Source organism: Lampetra planeri, chromosome 4 (assembly GCF_965212315.1).
Source record: "Lampetra planeri chromosome 4, kcLamPlan1.2.h2, whole genome shotgun sequence".
NCBI classification, from domain to species: Eukaryota; Metazoa; Chordata; class Hyperoartia; order Petromyzontiformes; family Petromyzontidae; genus Lampetra; species Lampetra planeri.
In genome coordinates, this window is record NC_136110.1 from 9,288,843 (window position 1) to 9,306,094 (window position 17,252).

Sequence of the window (17,252 nt, forward strand, 5' to 3'; positions counted from 1 at the left end):
CATCAAGCACTGAATACTGGGGTACCTCCCCTGGTGAGACACTGCTTAACCAATACATACTTCACCTGGAATGGAACCTTCTACAAGCAAATTGAGGGCACCCCAATGGGCTCCCCCCTATCTCCGGTTGTAGCCAACATTTTCATGGAGAAATTTGAGACTGACACCATCCAGACTGCCACTCTACACCCGACCTTATGGAAGAGGTACGTAGATGACACTTTTGTCATCTGGCCACATGGCCGGCCTGCTCTAGACCAATTTCTCGACCACATCAATTCCATACACCCAGCCATCAGATTCACCATGGAAGTCGAAAAAGATGGCAAGCTACCCTTTTTGGATGTCCTAATTAAAAGGAGACCTGATGGTTCAATGAGCCATTCTGTCTACAGGAAAGCCACCCATACGGATGCCTACCTAAAACCGGATTCCCACCACCATCCATCCCAGAAGAACTCCCTCATCAAGACTCTATACCATAGAGCCCAATGCATCTCCGACCAGGAACACATTGCCAGTGAACTCAAACACGTACGCCAAGCTCTTAAGGCTAATGGTTACTCCGACTACACAATCCGCAAGGCCATCACTCCAACCGTCAAGAAGGATCCTGCTGAGGAGCCTTTCAAAACCATCACCTTACCCTACATTGCTGGAGTCACAAAAAAGATCTCCAAAATCCTGATTAAACACAAGATTCAGGTACGATTCAACACAGTACATAAAATCCGTGATCTGGTTCCGTCTGTAAAAGACGTGGTTCCAGACATACAGTACCCTGGCGTCTACAAACTAAGTTGCCTCTGTGGTAGCAGTTACATTGTAGAAACCAAACGACATGTCTCGGACCGCATCCGTGAACATAAAGCTGACCTGAAACACGGTAGGACAAACACCTCAGCCGTGGCAGATCACTGTTACAATTCAGTGGGTTCACATGACATTGACTTCTCCAAGACAGAGGTTCTCTGCAAGCCATCTGGCTACCATGAGAGATTCGTTCATGAGGCGATCCACATTTACAAACACAGAGACAATTTCAACCGAGAATATGGATTCTGGCTCAGCAATCATTGGAAGGACGTAATAAACCACTTCGGATCTTAACTGATTGTTGTTCACGTTTATGGTGACTTTCAAACCGCAGTCCACTCACTGGCATTAACTGTGTATCTTGTGCTCTCCACAGGGAATGCATTATTTGCTCCGCTGCGGATCTCCTGCCACCGTTTTCCCATTCACATGTTTCATTTCTTCTACATACTATTAACATGCCCTCCTTTTGTTAATGCTACCCCCCTCCCTTTGGTGCTGCTGATCCTGCATAATGCATGGGCATAATATGACTTTGAAACCCCCCCGCCCACCTCCTACGCATTTCCCATGAATATGCAAAATTCCTCTTGATATGCACATTCTTTTGTTAAGGCTCTCTTCTTCTTCCACCTCCAACTCAGCTTATATATAAGCTCCTAGCTTGGCAGTGTCTCATTCTTCACCTGAAGACGGCTGCTTGCGTTGTAGCCGAAACGTCGTGAGAATTATTTGATTTTATTATGTTTTATTTTTATTATTTTATTACTTCCCTTCTACGTGACTTTACCGAAAGAACCAAGAAGATGAATCCCTGCAGTCACGAAAGCTTTAAATCGAAATCATATTGCACAACTTCACGAGAGTCATCGTGCCCACTCGCATACCCAATTTACAAACTGATATACAGAGCTAATGATGAAATAACGCTTTTGACATACAGAGCTAATTATGCAATCACGTGTTCAACCTTAGTTAAAAAGTATGTTTTAAACTTTGAAGCTTTTAAAATGGAAGCTAAGGCAATTAACTTAAGCAGCATTTGCAACTAATCCTTTAAAATAAATGTCAATTCTGAAAAATACCGTACCATAGCCACCAAACTCTGCATATACTGAGTTACCCCATTGCAGGCACCAAAGAAAACTACTGATATAAATATGTTCAGATTTCATTGCATTGCTAGGCCTAGTTTTTACCAATTGTAGGTGGCCGTGTTTCCAGGAAAGTGGAGGCACATGGACACGATTGTGCATCTTTTACATTTCCCGGAATGAAGCAATGAGGAGAGTACTAATAGAGCACTTCTTATTTTGTCACGTACAGCATAAGTACCACGATCTAAATTTATAGCAGTAATTTGAGACCGAAGCTGCAAGTGAAAACATGGAAACAGTCAAATAGTGAGGCACGAGGTATTATAATGGCTAGAACTGTTTGTCTGGTCTAAGATACTGATGTATATATTATAAAGCCAATAGAAATGTATAACTAAAGCTTCTCAATAAAATCTATATGAAAAAGTGGCAAGACTAACAAGGTGTGTCCAATAGCACAACGAAAACCAAAATCAGCTCACAATTCAAAATCATATGCTGCAAATGTGCAATGCAATTTAGGGGCAATTGATGGCTCTCTGTCCAACGTAATATAATTGAAACGAATCAGTCACTCTCGCTCATTCAGATAGCTTGCTTAATGAGTCACTTAATTACTATTACAATCTGTGACATTCAAACACAAAATGCATTGCTGTTGGTTGGTTCGGATGATGTTATTCCTTAACCTGAAATTTCACATATCCTTAGACTTGAGTTTTGGCTTAATTTTCCTTCAGCATTAAGCTGTCTATCCAATCTGCATCTCTGGGGATTGGAATAATCCATGAGGCAATAGACTAATATCTGCCCATGTCGACTGAAAATGTTGCATACAGAGGTCGTCTTTTTATCTGAAATAGCTGGCTATCACAAATAAGAGGATTTTTTTCCATATTTTCCTTGGGGAAAATAAAGCTCCTGACCTACAACTATTACCATTGATCACGTCGATTTTTCTATGCGTTTCAGATTAAATGACATTTCACCTGACGGTCCATGGTCTAGCAGACATGTACATTGAAGTATTCCAGGGGACATGACCGTGTATGATTATGGAGATTTCGTGGGAACATAGGAATTGTATCTTACAGTGGAGGTTTACATGTACGGAAGCCTGAAAGTTTGCAAGATGTTGGCAAGTCCTGAGATGGTGTTTTATTTCGCCACTCTATTAATCCAATTTGTGAACAAAAATTAGGAGTGAAATTTTACAATTCGTAAAATGGTGGACTAACCCTTTCAGTGAACCAAGAATTAGTGTTAATTGCTACATTATTTGAGTAATTCCAAAATATAGATTTACGGTCATTGAAAACTTTTTATTTATTTTTTGCCTCCAGCCAAAGAAATTAAAACTAATTAGACTCGGGCTATTGCCTAATAAAATGCTGCATATATTGTATGGCCCCCGTTTAATAACCTGTTGTTAGAAAAATATTGTAAATTTTTATAAAAATGAACACCAAATTCAATTTCAATTTAATATAGGTCATGTTATTAAAAACTGGCAGAGTCACAGGCTTTTAAGGTCAACATAAGTCTTTATAATTTGCCCTTGCTGTTGTGATTGATGAAGATCATTAAATGGGCATGTGACTGATGCATCATTACTGTTTTTGAGCTTTGCTTAATATTCCACTCGCCAGCCACATTGTCCCAATAGCTGGGCTTATTGTTTTCTTTAGAATATTGACTGACCTCAAAATACTCTATAGGTCTTTTTTAAACAATCAGTTTACTTGTGTGATTTAAAACGTAGTGGTTTTATCAATAGCTTTAGCCAAGTTTTGATTTTGAAGCTGGAAAATTCAATCATTTTTCTATTTGTCTTTTTTTAGCTCATCGTCCAAACCTGAACAAACTTCTTACCACAATGTTTCACTTTCAATGACATTGTGACTAGCTAAATATAGGTATTGAACGTACAAACTGCACTTTACTTATAACATGTTTGGGTTACATTTAAAATTGTAGTTGAATTATGAGACAAAGAATACTATACCACAGCTTTCGTGCGTGATAAGAATTGTGTCTACGTGTGTGTGTGTCCATGTGTGGGCATGGGGAGTAATAGCATAATGGTTTTCTGACTGCACTGCGCTCCGAGTGACCTCGCTTTGATTTCTGGCCATGCGCATTGGTGGCAACTGGTATCGACACACGTGAACCTGGCTTGGGTCTCCCCTGAGTTGGCGGCTTTGCATTAAATAAGTCCCGGTGAAATATGTGAACATTACCTCTGGGGAATCAGACGGTCAAACGTTATGGTGGACACGCCATCCTTTTGAGTGCGCTGCGCTTACATTCATAGGTGATCACTAACACTGCTTGCTTCTATAGTTTATCAATATATGTGTATGAGTTCGACCTGTGTGTGCATTTATGCAAAATATTGATACATCCATTGTTCCACATTACATTATAGTTTAAGAATGAGTCTCCTGTCCATACGTTTGAGCTTTACTTCTTCTCAAAATGTGAGTTTGGCCTCAATGATATCACAAAATGTCATTGTTTTTTCTCATCAGTTGATTTCAGTAAATCTAATTTAAGTTTCAGAAGGTTCAGGTGCTTGTTATTGTTGTACTGTAAACATAGCAGAGTGCTGTATAATAGGATATATGGTATGTTTTTATATATTTATGCTCAAGTTTTATACGTATTATCCGTATTTGGCAAATTAATATGCATCTGTTTGGGCAGCTGGATAGCTTACTTTTTTATATATAATGTGTAATATTAAAGGCGCACTATTAAATATAACTAACCATTGTAATATGTTTAATATAAGGATACACATTTCTCTTAATATAGCATATATTCGAACCTAGATACTATGTGTGACTATTTGTCAACTCTAAAAGTTTATTTTCTACATTGCTAACAATGTGAACATGTTTACGTGACAAGAGGTCATTGGTGCGGGGTAAAAAGGTTACGGGGTTGAACATTGGCGCTACAAAGGCAACTACTGCAATCTGAAAACGCAGTGATTGCAAGCATGGCCCCGTGTTACACAGTTGTGCTCTACTGAGTAGCCAATATATAATTTAAGTGAATCGCGGTGTTATGTAAATTAATGTGTTTTCCACGCATTGCATACAGTTCGTAGACCCATTCAGAGATAAGGCCACCCCGAAGGAGGGCCATGATCTTCATAGAATGTAATTTGACACACAATAGATGGAATCAAAATTAGTGAAAACGTTACACAGTCATTCGGGAGCACCGCGTTGGCAAACCTGTGACCCCTGCAGTAGCAAGCGTGGATGGAATTTAAAGCAGTTGAAGTGACAGGACTGTGCACAATTAATTATATGGAATAGTAATAGGGCTCTCACCAGGCCACTAGAAGATGTCAATAATAATAAATACATTTGAGGGTGCAGGTATAATCTGATGCAAAAATTGGTACATTATAGTAAACTGTAAGACTGTATTTGCAATCGACTTCTCCGATCGTCGCTTTAGTCATATGTTTTTCCTTGTAGCTTCTGAATATTTCTGTTTTCATGTAAAACATTCTTTCACATGGTAGCCTTGCGGAGGTATGCTAAAATCAGCAAAATACATTTGTGTTAATACGTTAAAACGCCTTCTTGGTTATTTCGGTAAAGTCACGTAGAAGGGAAGTAATAAAATAATAAAAATAAAACATAATAAAACAATTTTCACGACGTTTCGGCCACAACGCAAGCAGCCGTCCTCAGGTGAAAACCAGGTCTGTCGAGGCGACAGCGTCTTAGAGTCGCGGCATCTCTTCAGAAAGGTGAGAGACTCGATTAGCTGAGCCTTCTTATCACGGAGCTTGTTAAAGTTATGTGGAATCCCTCCCCGTAGAGGCGGTTAAATTTCGAGATCCTTCAACAAGCTCCGTGATAAGAAGGCTCAGCTAATCGAGTCTCTCACCTTTCTGAAGAGATGCCGCGACTCTAAGACGTTGTCGCCTCGACAGACCTGGTTTTCACCTGAGGACGGCTGCTTGCGTTGTGGCCGAAACGTCGTGAAAATTGTTTTATGTTTTATTTTTATTATTTTATTACTTCCCTTCTACGTGACTTTACCGAAAGAACCAAGAAGATGAATCCCTGCAGTCACGAAAGCTTTAAATCGGAACGTTAAAACGCTTCATACAATTTCTTATACTTTGTGATATTTAGATAATGGCAACGCAAAAAAGTGTCGACTAAACAAAGTGACAGTGACATTTGTTTTAAAATTAAATGATATATACTGTACCAGGGGCGGTTTCTTTATTAGGGCGATTGGGCGACGCACCACCAATGTCATTCAACCACAGAGTCACGCTAGCCGTCACTGTGCCTCTGGATATAGTCCAATCAGCGTCATGTCACGTTCTGTGGAGTACCGCCTCTTTTTGGGCGATTTCACTCCGGCTGAGAATCGCCCCGAGTGGCCCCATAGACTTACATTCAAAGATGTTTTTTTTCGAACGGGGGCGCTGCAATGCATTCTCTATGGCTTCCGGGAGGGCTCGCCCTAACGTGCTTACGTCATCATACGTCAGCACGTTTCATCCAACAATATAATTTGTCGCCACCTAGTGGAATCTTTAATAAAATAAACTTGAGTGGATTGTATATTAATAGTGAGTATAGAAACAAACAAGATGTATTGTAAGAGTCACTTTATTTTTCATTAATATTAAAGAAGTGAAGTTGCCTTTACATGCTTAAGCTGTTAATTTATCCATTGCATGGGTGGACCTTATCCTTATCAATCATCCAGACATTTGCCCCCCCTGAGAGATTTTGCAGGAGCCGCCACTGTACTCTACCGTTTCTATGCATTCGTCTACACACACACACTTTTTATTAATTGTGTACAGACTGCTTTGGAAAGTCTACTTTGCCGCTCACCATTGATAAGTCAATTGAAATCAGGTTAGCAGATTTGACAGTGGAATTGTTTCGAGAGATAAAAAAACAAATCAATTACTATTTACATCACAACCTATCAAAATATAAAATACGTTCCACTGTTTTAAATAACGTTTGGAAAGGATTACAGTAATTAACAATTCCATGCAGGCCTTGATGTAAAATATGGATTATTATATACAGTATTACAGGCTAATATTTCATGTAACTCTACACTGATTACATACACAGCAACCGGTGCATGCATCTCGCATTTGAAAAGCGGTTGTGTGTGTTTTTATTTCAGTTTGTTGGTTTAAACCTGTTTGACTACGGATCATGCATACCTCCAGGAACAATTGATATTAGTATGAACTTGGCCTGGATCTCCCCTATGTTAGCTCAGCCTGAAGCATGTTACGTGTTAAATTAAGCAAAGGGGGAGAGAGACAAAGGCAGCCATATGTGGCTATGGTCATAACACTTTTGGTTTGCCTTTGCTTTGAGGAGTTTGCACTTAAAATGCTCTTCTGATCATTCAGTAACAGTATAAGTATTCAACACACGTGCAGTGAATACAGTACTTTAGTAAAAATGGACAGCGTTTATTACTGGAAATAAGTCATGCGCATTTTCACGAATGAAATACTGTATATGGTTGCATGTCAATAAAATACCTTATCAAAATCTATTTATTTGATTCCAAGAACATAAACAAAGATCAGCATCAGTTACCCCCAGTTATTAAAAACTCAGTCAAGCAAATAAATACCTTATTTTTTCTTGCATGTTTGGAAATTAATTATCAATTCATTATCATAACCCACTTATTTTACATCATTACACGTAACCGTAGATTCTGGGGCATTACGTAAATATAATTTTCCACGAATAATTGCAAAAATGTTTTGATGCAGTGACCCAGATTGGTTAGTACAATGAAACATATCACACTTGCATATATATTTATTATGCATTGCACCACTAAAGTCAAGCAAACCGCCTACATCTCTTTAAATAATGCAACCCTGCTACTTATGCATTTATCCCATACAGTGAAAATGTGTCCTTCTAGTAGCATGTCTGTCATATGCAGTGCATAATGGATATTCTGACCGCATTAAGTGCCTAGTGTTAGGTACGGAGGATAAGGAGGCCTCACACGTCAGATTTTAACGTGTGTATCATCAAACCATATGTAGTTGAAACAATTCTGGCAAATCGCCCGATGAAGCTGGTTGTAATCACCGGCAAAACGTCGTACTCAAATTGTAAATGTTGGGTGGGTTTACTCTCCAACACGCCGGTGTGCTGAACTAGTAACTAATTGGCATGTTTTGTTTACCTGACAAACCTTACTAATTGGCTGTGTCAGTTGGTGGTTGGTTAACGACACATATATTTAGGCGATCTAACAAAAAATCACTTTCTTTTCGGCCATATTTACTCTATAATTGCATAATCTTGCATAATCCTATATCGCTCATATTTATATGGTTGTAATATTCAATAAGACATGCATTCATCGACAAATACATTGTAATATCACTCAACGTTATGCGCTACAACTACTCTGGTTTTGTTCTCTGTGGAGTTTGCCAACATCTGCGCTGCACGCTGCCTTTAAAACTTCCAACGCACACATGCATAACGTTATCTGCAGATCTTTTAATGCCTAGCCCTTGATTGATGTATTATGCCCAAGTCTTGAGGCAAGCCATTGTCAATGATTGAGCCGTTTCTTAGCTCCAATAAATCCTGGCTGGTGACGCCTGTAATAAACCTGTGTGAGATGGTGGATGATGACCGTGCATACATACTATACATGCATTTATTTTCCAAAAAAGCTACACAGCAATGCAAGGCACGACTGAATATTTATTCTAATAAATTCATTGCGGTGTCCATTGAGGAGTGAATTTTTTGCATTGCACGTGGCCGCCAGGTTGCGATTAGTCCAGTATGTCATGCCACTTGTGGTCCCAGCTTAAATATTTACCGTACATTTGTGTAAATGGTGTCAACTTTATGTAAATTTCCCACAGGAGATGTGGAGCATTTCGAATTCTCTATTACAGTGATATGGCACACAAACTGTCATGATAAACAAAGCTTCCTATATTTTACATGATCATTGGTCACTTGCCTAAATTCTTTTTTGGGAAAAATGAAAAATGGCCCGGAACATCACGATAGTTTTTTTGTCAACAGGGAACATTTTTTTTGTTGGTAGTAAGTGCAACATTCTGCAGATGTGGGTATAGACATGAAGTAACACGTCAAAAAGAAGATAACCTTTTAAAGTAACACATTTTTGCTGATAAATCAGCAATAGAGCAACACGAAGTGTCATCAAATTACATACACCTTTACACTACATATGGAGTATTTCTAATTTGCAGAATGAATGATGGTAAAAAATACAAGTGGGTGGCCCTCCAAACTGTTTTCAGGCATATAATTGGTAAGAGAACAGAAGCAACATAGGGTGATGAATGGTTACCTGGAGATATACATTACCTTATGGAACATGTAACAGTTGGACACTGACTTAAATCGTGATATTGTTCATTGTAGTGGAGTCGAACATATATCTTATTCATCTTGAAGATTTCAAAAATGTATTTTACCCTTTCTGAATTATTGATGGAATTTTAAACGTCCATATAATAGGAATACAATTCAGCTGCTAGCTAGTAGGTAAGGTGAGGTAAGCTGCTACCATAAGACACTTTCACCATTACCTTAAAAAAATATTGTACTGTATCCTTGTTCCCACTTTCCATTGGCGTAGCTTGTTCAAAAGCAGCTTCAGGATATAATGTGGCGATGACACGTTCACTCGGCGTGTGTACTATGCTATTTCGATTGGTAGATTTTTTTGGGGTACATTCTCTTTTTACCCCTCCCGCCCTTTCCCTTGCGTTCCCCTCCAGTAAAAATACCATGCTCCCTCCCGATTGTTGTCCCGACGTGAGCAGGGCAGAAAGCCCAACCTTTTTCCATTTCTCCTGTCCTCGGGCATTCGTCCACGGTATATCTATGCCCACCATTCCCCCCTCCCCCATGATTGCTCGTGCTCTGTATTAGGCTCTTGTTCAATAAAAAAACATAATTTGGCAGATTCTAAGATAGTACTAAGAAATTGTTGTTTGGATAGAGAGTATGCAAACAGCACAGCCATATATTTAATACTAGGGGATGTTTGGGGGCCACCTGTGGTGCCCCTCACAACCATTTACGGCCTTCGGCCAGGAAAGTCACTAAAGAAATTGCACACGAACGATGCATCCATGCAAGCACCCGGTGCTCCGTTTTGAAGTTTTAAAATGAAATACCTTTTAATTGTATTATGTTATGAATTAGATCATTTTATTTCTTCATTAAAAGCTTATATCATTTTACATCTGGAAAACCTAATTAAAAAGGACATTTCGAGGGAATTTTCTCCCGTCGTTAAGTAGATGGCCTTGCTGGGGGTTCGGTTCGATGCGGACTTTCACCTGTTTGGGATTGCGAGATCGAGATAAGGCGACATAGAGCTGGCCGTGCGAGAAGATAGCCGTCTGCAGATCGATTCCAACATTATCAAACGTCTGTCCCTGCGCCTCCGTCGTTCATGCAGGGGGCGCGTAGGTTAGCAGCGCCCCCTGCATGATAATGACGGAAAGTGCAGCATTCATCACAGATAAAGTTGTGCGCTTATATAGGAGTATTGTGAATTAAAATTCCCCTCTCATGAAGCCATCCAGATATATAAACACAGAGACAATTTCAACCGAGAAGATGGGTACAAACTGAGCAATCGTTGGAAGGACGTTATTAACCAGTTTAGGTCATAACTGGCTGTGAAGTTCCCTTCCTACCTACCTATGTTTGCAATTATTTTCGACTCTCTGAGTTACATTCACTAACACAGCCACCGTTAGCTGTATTAGTAAATGGCGGCTTGCCATCCTTTTCCACCTCCATGTGGCGATGGCTCTTTCTGAGCTCTCTCCGAGCTTATATTTACGAGCATCTCTAAACCTTTGTAAATAGCTCTTTGATTAGGGTAAACCTACTGCCGGGTACAGAGACCTCTCCGACATTAACATTAGCTGCCCCGCCCATCTCTAAACCTTTATAAACAGCCTGGCTCAGCAGTTTTCTCCCCTCTTTTTTCACCTGATGATAATTGCTTGTGTTGCGATCGAAACGTCGTGATATTGTTATTAATATTTTTTTATTATTTTTATATCTACGTGGCTTTACGGAAAGACCCAAAAAAATAATTAAATAATTGCTATGGTGTTTATTTTGAGAGACAATCAAGGCCAGAACGTTTTAAAAGCATGCGTTTTAATGGATCACAGAATATCTATCCACTTGAAGGTCATAAACAGCTGGCCATTCCAACAACATAAATGTACATGCACATTGCGTTATTGTGTCACATTGAACATGTAAGAACTAGCACTGGATGGAAAAATAGCTAAAAATAAGTAACTGGGTAACGGAAAAAAAACTACTGTGTAAGCATCCATGAAAGACAAATCGTTATCCTGTAATGTTTTCCGCATTAATTTTTTTTATGATGTAAAGGTATAATGCTCTTCAGTTAATTACGTTATGCGAAAGTGAGGCAGAGATTGACTGAGAAAAGTGAGTAAAATAAAGAATCTTTACTTTTGAAGGTGAAAGTCTGAAATGGGTTTGTATTTTACTGCAGAAAGTGTAGTGACCTATATTAGAGCCTAGTCTCACATGGGTTGGACCAGATGACGCCAAAAGGCGCACAACTCAACGACAATGCACCATCAGAGTATGAGAGCTCGGGGCAAGCATCTACACTATGGGAACCTCATTTGCCAGTCAAAATATGATAATTGGTTCTTTACCCTTCTATCTGGCAACAAAACTGACACCCTTTTTACAAGGAGTCATGTTTGAATAGACCGCAATACCTGCAGTCATAATACAAACAAAAGAACATAACTCTGATAATGTGCACTGTCCTTGAAGTTGATTGGTCCACACCCGAGACAGCTTTCCTTAGAGCCTAGTCTCACATGGGTTGGACCAGATGACGCCAAAAGGCGCACAACTCAACGACAATGCACCATCAGAGTATGAGAGCTCGGGGCAAGCATCTACACTATGGGAACCTCATTTGCCAGTAAAAATATGATAATTGGTTCTTTACCCTTCTATCTGGCAACAAAACTGACACCTTTTTTACAAGGAGTCATGTTTGAATAGACCGCAATACCTGCAGTCATAATACAAACAAAAGAACATAACTCTGATAATGTGCACTGTCCTTGAAGTTGATTGGTCCACACCCGAGACAGCTTTCCTTAGAGCCTAGTCTCACATGGGTTGGACCAGATGACGCCAAAAGGCGCACAACTCAACGACAATGCACCATCAGAGTATGAGAGCTCGGGGCAAGCATCTACACTATGGGAACCTCATTTGCCAGTAAAAATATGATAATTGGTTCTTTACCCTTCTATCTGGCAACAAAACTGACACCTTTTTACAAGGAGTCATGTTTGAATAGACCGCAATACCTGCAGTCATAATACAAACAAAAGAACATAACTCTGATAATGTGCACTGTCCTTGAAGTTGATACTCTGATGGTGCATTGTCGTTGAGTTGTGCGCCTTTTGGCGTCATCTGGTCCAACCCATGTGAGACTAGGCTCTAAGGAAAGCTGTCTCGGGTGTGGACCAATCAACTTCAAGGACAGTGCACATTATCAGAGTTATGTTCTTTTGTTTGTATTATGACTGCAGGTATTGCGGTCTATTCAAACATGACTCCTTGTAAAAAAGGTGTCAGTTAAGCCTGACTTATATGGTTATCCCAGGTCCAAGTGAAGGACGGAGAATAGAGTGCACCTACATTGGTGTGAGTGTAGGATACAGTGTGATAATGTGTATTAATAAACGGCAACCATCCCTTGAGGTCCAGAGGTCAAGGGCTCGTTGTCCCAGCATGGCAGTTGAACCAATGGGCACAATTTGTTAATTCCCCTGCCTGTCCACCCAGCAATATAATTGTGCACGTCACCGTTAGTTGATCGGCAGGTTACGTGTGGTGGGGTAAAGTGTGGACACTCCCACATCTTCCAAGATGTTTAGCCAGCATGGAAGTGTCGACCGAAGTGTACAACAAGAGCGGTTCTGTAAAGCTCTCTGTCGTGGAGGCCTTTCTGCCAGCAGTTGCATGAGGAAATAATTGCAGGGCTGCATTTTTACATTTCACCTTGATCACAGCTGTGCAAGATGTATAATCTCTTATGATGCTGGGTCTTTCAAAATATTCCATGAACATATATATATTCCATATGCAAGCTACCAGTACAACTAATGCTGCATAACAATTATAACGGAATCTTAACTGTTTTAAGTCTCTTGAAAGTGATAAAAAACATGAACGTTCCTTGTTTAACTGAGAAGGCACTCACCAAGGCCTCCCTTTACAGTTTGTTTCCTGCAATAAAAATCCAATGGAGCCATCGTTTTTTCTGCACGCTGCTCATCGAGAAAAATTATGAAAAGTGATGCACGCATTTTACATGCTGGTTCACCCATCAATAATCCATCTTTCCCATGAAAGCCTGCATGCTCTTGGGTAAACATTTCGTATCCGAGTACATTGAGGCATATGAGGTACTTTGTTTTTATTCTTGTCACTGGCTGACTGATTGACAGCATTTCCTGCAGTTTGCCTGCCCAGGAGAATAAAAAAAACATTGAGTTGGAATTTGCTGTGTATTGGTTTTTGAAGGATATCTGGCTCTTCTCTGGTCAAATGAAAGGCGGTATGTTTTCTATTTATTGCCGAAAATATGACATGCGTTATTTTATAATTGTGTGCCTGTCAACACGGGTTCATTCTGTTTGGGAATTAGACACGTCCTCTCTGGGTTTTGCAATGCATTTTGTTCGTTAATTCAGAATCTGTTCTCGTTTTATGTGTGAATCAATCAATACCTATGATGTGCACATTTTCAAACACCTCCACCACGAGCAACACAATACATGTGTAATAACAGCCATAGAGGGTTCACGTGGGGATTGGCTTGCCGGTCCCGCTTGTAGCCAATAAGGGTTGAGATAGGGACCATGGCCCATGCGTCATCACGACAGGTCATCAGGAGTGATTGGCCTAGCCATTCGGGGCCCCAGCCAATGGGGAGCCGGATGAGGGGCGTGGTCCCGGGATTGACAGGGAAGCATCGAGAATGGTCGAAGCTGTCCATGTACGATTGGCTGGGGGAACCACGTGACGAAGGGATTAAGAGCGAGTGGAGGGGAACGATCGTGAGCAGACTGAAACTGACAGGAGCAGGGTCACGCGCGGACGGGGGCTGGGGTTGCCACGTGCGCGGTGGGGACTTAGTGCGTGGTCTGTCCTCTCTCCGTTGTCTGCCAGCAACGGAGAGTGAGTGAGCAAAGTGTATTGTGGAGTGGAAATAAAAGGACCGATTCCGAAGCCGTCTCTGGAAGGATTATTACACTGGTGTCAGAAGTAATTCTGCGACTGTTTGGACGATCGTCAAGATGTCTAAACACCTCAGAAAAAAGAACCTGCCCGTGCCTCTGTCGGAGGAAGAGGCCGAGACGGAGGAAGATGAGCTGTTGGGAGCTACAGCCCTGGTGCCGCCGACTGACGACGCTCGCCTCGACGCCTCTCAGCGTCGACCGCGGGAAGATGCGACCACCGCAGGACCGAGAGACGAATGGCGGCTGATGGCGGAGCAGATTGAGTCGTTGCGCGCAATTCTGCTAAGCCTGGTGACCGCGGTGGCGTCCTCACCAGCCGTGGGTCGCCAGATCGCCGATCAGCTGGACGCCGCGGGAAGGGGTCCTGCTATGGAAGCGGGACCCGCCATTGCTCCTGCCACGCGGGAGGACGCTTCGAGTCGGCTTTTAGATCTGTCAACTGGACGGAGGAAGAAGCGCTGGGAGCGCTACCTACGCTGCTCGATGATGTGTCTCTGGGAGTCTTCCGCTCCATTCCGGCGTCCAAGAAGAAGACACTGCAGGATGCGTTCACAGAGATGGCGGAATTTTACGACCCGCCGACATCGGCCACCAGAAAATTTATGTCGCGTCGCCGGGCACCGGAGGAATCGCCGTTGGCCTATCGGGGGGCGTTGATGGCGATGGCCATGGCCGCCTACCCCGACGCAACGGCCGAGCATTTGGATCCACTCATCCTTTCCCGCATGCTGGAGTTGTCTCAGGAGCTCAACATCTCTCTACCGGTGTGCGGCCACGAACCGCTTTCATCGCGGTGGGTGGCGCGCTGCCTGGACGCTAAGTTTAATCTCAAGCGGTGGGACCAGATGGCGGCGTGGACGGGGAAACCCGAGATCGACGGGCCGCCTCTGGGGTGGTCTCCGCGACTGGTTGTCCACTGCTCCGACGACTCGGGCGAAGACGACATGCTGGCTGCTGCTGTCCCGCGTAGGATTCCGGGCCGGCGGCTGCGTGACCAGCGGGACGACTACACGGCCCGACCGCGTGCGAGGGCCGGGTCGTCCGACCACCGGCCAACGTCGGCCGCGTGTTTTAAGTGCGGCAGACGGGGCCACTTCGCCCGTGACTGCCGCTGCCGACCTCTGCTGTCGCCTCCTCCGCCAAGGGGACATCCATCTCCTCTCCCTGCCGCGGAACTGCAACAACTTCGGGCGAGTCGGCACAAATCGGACACCCGGCAGGTCGTGTCACATCACTCATCCACTCGCACTCATTCTTACACTCCTAAGGCCGATTTTACTTCTCCTGCTCCATTGACACGCTCTGCTACGCAGTGGAAGAAATTGGCTCGCAGGATTGTGGCTGCGGCGTCGGGCTCGTCGACGGTACGTGGTACCATCGACGGCGTTGACGTCCGTATCTTGGTGGACACTGGCGCATCGGCTACCATCATTTCGGATGTAATTTTTCATTTGTTGTCCATTCCTGTGTCGAGAATACGCAAGGTTAATGATGCGTGTGTTGCCGCCAATGGGGGGAGCATGGGTATCTGCGGACAGGTGGATGTGCGCATCGCTATCGGAAATATTACCGCCGCAGGACCTGTGTTAATTTCTCGCTCGCTAGCTGTTCCATGCTTGTTGGGGACGGATTTCTTGCGCCGGATGCCATTGCGTATACAGGTCGACCAGGACTGTTTGGAAATGCCGGGGGGTCGTAGGATGGCGTTTCTGCCTTCCCTGCTGGCCAAGGCGCCTACAGGTAACGCAGTTACTGCTGTAGTTGCGGCTACGGTGGAAGTTCCATCGGGAGCGCAAATGTTCATTCCGCTACGTTACTGAAAACCGCTTCAAATGGGAAGGGGTGCGAAAGGCATGCTATTATCCCCATCGAATTCCGTATCGAAATCCTTTTCTTTGGTGGCGGCACAAACGATTGTACGCCCAGGTCAGGCACCTTTCATACAGGTCTTGAATGGGGGACCTGATCGCGTTGTTGTTCCGGAGGGATCGGTGCTGGCTCACGCCACTACCGATTTCGCCTCTTGTGAAAAACCGCCGCGCGCTCGGATGCCTGCTGATGGGTCTCCGCATGATCGTTCACAAGAACGCTGGATCGCGGATTTATGTGGAGAGAATTCTTCCTTGTCAAATGAACATAGGAACGCCTTGCGTTCGCTGTTGCTGCAGTACGCTGATGTGTTCAGCAGGAATGATTTGGACCTCAGACTCACATCGCTTTTGTCGCACCATATTGAAACCGGTGCATCGCCACCTGTCTGCATGCACCCTCACCGCATGAGCCCGGCGGAAAGGGAACACGTGCGTGGGGCGGTAGATGAATTGCTGGCGGCGGATATTATCTCGCCATCCAACAGTCCTTGGGGCGCGCCCGTCGTTTTGGTTAAGAAAAAAGATGGTGGTACGAGGTTTTGCGTTGATTTCCGCCGGTTGAACAAAATCTCGGTGGCGGACGCGTACCCCTTACCGAGGATGGATGACTCATTGGATGCTTTATCGGGTGCTAAATTCTATTCCACCCTTGACCTGTCCTCGGGCTTTTGGCAGCTTCCCCTCGATGACGAGTCAAAACCCAAAACGGCATTCCGCACGCCGCAAGGCCTCTTTGAATTTAATCGGTTGCCGATGGGCCTAAACGCGGCTCCGGCCACGTTTCAGCGGCTCATGGAGTTGGTGTTGGCGGGACTGCAGTGGGAAACGTGCCTCATATATCTAGACGATATAATTGTCTTTAGCCGCACGTTCGAGGAACACCTCCAACCAGAGGTGTGGACTCGAGTCATGTGACTTGGACTCGAGTCAGACTCGAGTCATGAATTTGATGACTTGCGACTCGACTTGGACTTGCATAACAATGACTTTGTCCCACCTATGAGATGTGGACTCGAGTCATGTGACTTGGACTCGAGTCAGACTCGAGTCATGAATTTGATGACTTGCGACTCGACTTGGACTTGC